Below are 5,931 nucleotides of genomic sequence, written 5' to 3' on the forward strand. Positions count from 1 at the left end.
TTTTTAGGGTTAGATATTATCTATCTAAATATCTTATATCTCTCTATATCTCTTATTTTATAAACGTTATATAATTATGTGAAATTAGTAATTAGATATTCATATAATATTACATTTCGTGGTAAAAAAATTGTGTGAAGAAGAAAATGAAATAAAAAAAATACGAAGACTAAATTATCAAAATTACAAAATCGAATCTTGTAGCAAGCTTTTCTTAAAATTCCAATGAAGATAAGTTTCTTGACTTTGTTCAATGTTATCACTAGAATGTGGAAATTTAATATTCGTGGCTCAAATCATCCAGTAATATGTGGACAAGGGTTAAAATTATTCTTAAATGTTCAACGTTACGATTCAGTAACAAGAGAGAAATGTAAGATTAATTTCTGTATTTGATTACGTTTATTAATTATATTAACATCCATATTCATTTTCTTAGTTTTACCATATCTTTATTAAGATTATCAATAATTTGCTATATATTTTCGTATCTATAATTTTCTATTGTGTATGGAGATATAGTTTCAATTAAATTATTTTTATTACTATATAAAAAATTTTCATTGACATTGGATACAAACATGTATAGCTGGAAATATATCAGAATTAAAAAGCCTTTTATTGTGATTCAAGGATCATAAAAGAGTGAAGTGTCACTAAAAATGTTTTAGTAATAACTATAACAATGACTTGGTTAAAACTCGTTGCTGTTAAAACGAAACAGAAAAATTCAAGAATTGTACCAAGATAAACGTCATACGATAATTATCCTAAGATTAGCATTTCTTCTCGAGAATTCTTTATCGAGAATTTCTCGAGAAATATTATATCTTATTTCTCGTGAAATTGCAATCGAAAAGAAATAAATTGATTAATGCTGCATTTATGCACATTGTACTTTTCAACAAACTTTGTATTTTAAAACAAAAATTAATCAATTTGTTTCATTTAACGAATTTTTTGTAATTATAAATTTTGAGAATTTTTAACAATTTTTAACAACTCTTGTTTAAGAAATTAGTTGTCTGTTACTATTATTTTATATTTAACTAACTGATATATGATAATATATCTCGCTATCGATTACTGATTCATTCAACAAAGTACAGTAGCAGTGTTTCAATAGAACTGCATGATAGACTCGAGTTCATTTTTTTAGTATCGTAATCAGAGTATGGATTAAGATAACAATCCCGTGTACGTGGATGGACCCACGCAGACGAATAGCATCTGCCATTTTCACGTGTTCGATCGTATTGTCTAAATTCACACACGAGGTTACGATATCGGTCAGGTGAATCACCACCTTGATTAAAATTATATCGTGCCGATAAAAACGTATCAGCTAAAAACAGAGGACAGTTAAGATGCATCAGGTTTCCGAAATTTTCGCTGAGATTATATTCATATTCGCTGAGATTATATTCAATAGATAGAACATTCATCAATAGATAGAACATGCTTACCGTTACGTCTTTAATTCCTTTGTTTTTATAGATAAAAGAATTAATTAGATTTATTATTCGCGATGAAGTGAAAGTGAAACTTAAAATAAACTAAACGACATATGACAGAGAAGATTTTTTCAAAACTATAAAACGTCCATAATACGCGAAAATAAAATCTTTAATAAATACATTATAATATTTAGAGAATGAAACGAATCTTAGATCAACAAAACTAAAATAAGGAGAAGCAAATTTTATACACCCTTGAAACTTTTCACATACGTAAGTTCCAAAATAATACTCATATTTCCCATTCGTTAATCGAATGGAATCCATTAACGGTATATAAGATTCACGCAGGATAATCGAACAGGAGGGAAACAATCCGCGAATAAATCCTGAAAATCGAGCAATCAAAAAACTCGAAATCACCGAATCCTCCATTTCCAGACATTGTGCGTGCTCGTTCAAGAGTCCTCTCTTTTTCTCTCTCTCTCTCTCTCTCTCTCTCTCTTTCTCTCTCGTTTTCTCTCTCTTCTGTATTTATGGAACGGTCCGTGTTCATCAGTCAGTCGGGAATAAATTATGGAATTTATTTGCGCGCGTCGATATTTGTCAGCAGAGCGAAACGAAAAACGCCGTTTAATTTATGCCCGGCGTCGTCGGTGCCTGCACGCGCGCATATCCGCGCTTCGAATTAAAATAAAGCTGCAAAGAGCTAGGGCAAAAGGGAGTGAGACAGAGAAACAGAAAGAGAGAGAGAAAGAGAGGGAGGGAGAGACATATACATATATACGAGATATACATATGTAAAAGAGAGGACGTGGGTTTAAATCGAGTTAATTCGCGGGCGGTGATCAATTTTTCAGGGACGATTATTCCACGCGAAACTCGGCCAAACGAAGAACAGGAATGATAAAATAGATATCGTATATTAATGCCTGGTATGTTGGAAATTGTAAGGGTCGACGACACCGGTGTGCACTGTTAATCGATACTCGTCAAAGGGGTGAATTGTCTTACGGTTCGAAAGTGAAAGTCGCGACTCTGTGCAGGTCGATAAACGGTGTAACGAGCGGGAAAAGAAGGGAACCGTTTCGTTTTAATGCGATGGAGTTATACTATTATCTTTCTGGGTGTGCTGTTCGTGTTAATAGCAATGGAGTTAACAACGATGAACTAAGATTTTTGGTCGATTTTGGATTTTAATGAATGATTAGCAAGCAGAGAAGAAAGGAATCGTATTATTTTTTTTTTTAGGCACAATATGTTAATAATAATATTAACAAGATTTTTTTTTAATGTTGAATTTTTATTGTCATTCTCATTCTTATGGTATTAATTATTGTTTCATGAGCTAAAAATTATAATTTTATATATTGGGGTTCAATGTCTTTTGATTTGATTTTAAATTTTGATTGTCATTGTATTAATAATAATTTCGTAAAATATTCTGATAAAATTTATATTATTTTAATGTATGTATATATCAGAGTTCAGTGACTCTTGCCTTGATTACGAGTCTTATTCGTTGTATTAATAATTTCTCCATTCTATTACAATTTATATTTAAATATACAATAAAATTTATTGTTTATCATTATCTGTATATAGACATATATGTTTATATCTATATAATTAAGAGAATTACTAATGATTTCCTCAATTATCATGATAATTATCAAATTATTTTGAGCATTCTGAATCATTTATATAAAATGATCACCTGTTCAGTGTCGATAATACATATCACGCAATTGTAACGCAAGGCCTAAAAATGAAACGATAAAATATTATTTTTCCTTTTATTTGATTACCGAGATTCGTGTTAGATTTGATAGAGAAATCGAAGGTTGCTTTCAAGTCAAACACGAAAGATTTGTTCTCGTGTCGAGTATACGTATTTTATCAGTGTCGAGGATTATTGAGCAATTCAAGACAAACGAGATCAGACAAAAATGAGACGTGCAAGAATGTTTAGAATTATATTGATAGACAAATGTGTGTTTGATATATCGTAATAGGTCACAGTTCTGAAAGGGTGTTGTGATAAATCGTGGGAGACGATGATATAAATGGTTTAAACTTTAAAGAATGAAATAATGATCGCATAAATTGTCAATATAATCTAAAAATTACAAAACACTTTTGACTCAATTTTCGCAATAATATTGTAATAAGTTCGCTGATGTTTGATCAAAAAAAATTACGATTACGTGTTTTAAAACGAATTTCAATGATCATTGTAGCGTGACATATTTCTGAATTTTTGGTTAAATTGATCATTCAAGTAAATTGGTGAAAATAATTGAAATTCGGGCCATTGAAAACCAGAGGACCAGATATTCTGAAATTGAACTAAATATCCAGTGAATTCTCTTCTCATTAATCATTTCTTCGATTCCTGATGTTGGCCACCAAAATTTGATATTTGATTTAGTTTCCAAACACGAATTCTAATTATTCGGAATAGTAAAATTGCATACAGAGTACTTGTTGTGATCGAATATAGTAGTTTAGCATACGATTAATGATCATTTTTGCTGAAATATTATTGCGAGAATTGAATTTCCTTCTCTATATGTATTAAAGTAAGAAATAACGTTGAAAAATTTATAAATGCAATAATATCTTGAAACTCGCGATAACATGTAGAATTCGTACAGATTTAATAAATGAAAGTAGAAAAAATTGATAAATTTTACTAATGAGAAGATTTTTTCCATTTTACAAATTCCATTTGCCAAGATAAATAAATCCATAAGAAATTTTAGATATCTTAACGCCTTTCTTTTTCGTATACGTATGTATAGAGATAGAAAAAAAAAACTGTTTTTCATTTTTCTGAGAAGAATAAAAAAGATTAATGGCTCATTTCACATATATCGCTGTTGAACATTAAAATTGATTACTTATTAAAGAGACTTCGTACATTCAAGAATATTTTATTGCAAATATTTTATTGGCAATAATATTCATAATAAATTCTCGAATCATATTTGCATATTGTCTTCATCAGTCATATTTGCATAAATTTTACTTTCAGTATCTTCAATTTCGATCTCAAAACGTAATCTACAACTATTATCAATTCACTTGCACAACTATAATTACTATTAAAAAAAAAACAATTAAATATACAATAAATATTTCAATATATCTCAATTAAAATTTAAAATAGTGCCATATTATGCACAACTATATTTAATAAAAAGAAAGTTCCAAAATCTTCCGAATTATACTGTCTTCTATATCTCTTCAACTTCTTTTTGGATAATCTTTATTTATCCCTATATCGTAACTCACAGACAACAATCTTTCTATATCCTTCATCGAAAGTGGAAAAATTTCTGATTCGTTCTTATTTCCTCGATCTCGTGCATACATTCACGGCCTTATCATCGCCACTTTTGTCGGTTCGTTGCTTCTTATCGTTGTCGATCGATAATATCCGCGGTCTTTGGGCGTTACAATGCGTGCGAATTATCGTGGGTTCCTCTAATCTCGAAAATCCTCGCCGCGATACCGGTTTTATCAAAACCGACCGGTCGGTCAACCAACCGGGGGGGACCGAGGGGCACGGGGGGCGCAGACGCCCATCGGATTAAAATTTACAGCGTAGATATCGGCGCATAAACGTCCTCTCTGCCGGAATATTCGCCACCTTTGCCAAAGTCGTTACACCGGGCCCACGAGCTTATAAAAGATTTTACGAGATTTCGTGCGGAGGATTCCAGCCAACTCTCTTTTTCTCTCTTTCTTTGGGCCAACTATTTTTAACTTTTTTCATCTCACGGCAGGTATTAATTAATTAATTAAAATTCAATGATAAACTGAAGAGTATTTCTTTTGTCGAAAATACGTTATATTTCTTTTTCCATTTTCCTTTTTTCAAAATCGAATCGATCCGCGAAGAAAATTTGCATTTTGATAAAGAATCTTTCTAAATTCTTATTTCTTTATATTCCTTTATTAAAAGAATAGATAATTTTCTGTACTATATGATGATTATTTCACATTGACGTTCGTATGAAAAAATCTTATGGACTTGTCACGACAAATCCGCTGCTTCAGACCAAAAGAGATGAATGTGAAAAAAAAAAAAGAGCAACCACATTTCGCGAACTTTTGAAATCGATAGTCTGGAAGATCGAAGATGAAAAAGAAGGAAGAATATCGCATGAATACTAATCCAGGGATCCACGAAAATACCTGACCTACGCGTGGTTTTCGATACGCGTGTTCGGTTCCACGACACGGCCACTCTCTCCTCTTTATTTTTCACCCTTTCTCTTTTTACTCCTCTCCTAACGACATTCGAAATAATCTGCTGCGCGAAATGGACATGGGCCGATATTGGTCCCCAGGGTGTGCTGGAGCTGGCAGACGACACCCGATCGAGGTGGACATGGGAGTGAGAGAAAAAAAAAAAAATAAAATAAAATAAAATAAGGGCAAAACGAGTGTCGATATCCCTGCGTGT

This window comes from Apis dorsata, unplaced genomic scaffold (assembly GCF_000469605.1).
Source record: "Apis dorsata unplaced genomic scaffold, Apis dorsata 1.3 scaffold_297, whole genome shotgun sequence".
NCBI lineage: Eukaryota > Metazoa > Arthropoda > Insecta > Hymenoptera > Apidae > Apis > Apis dorsata.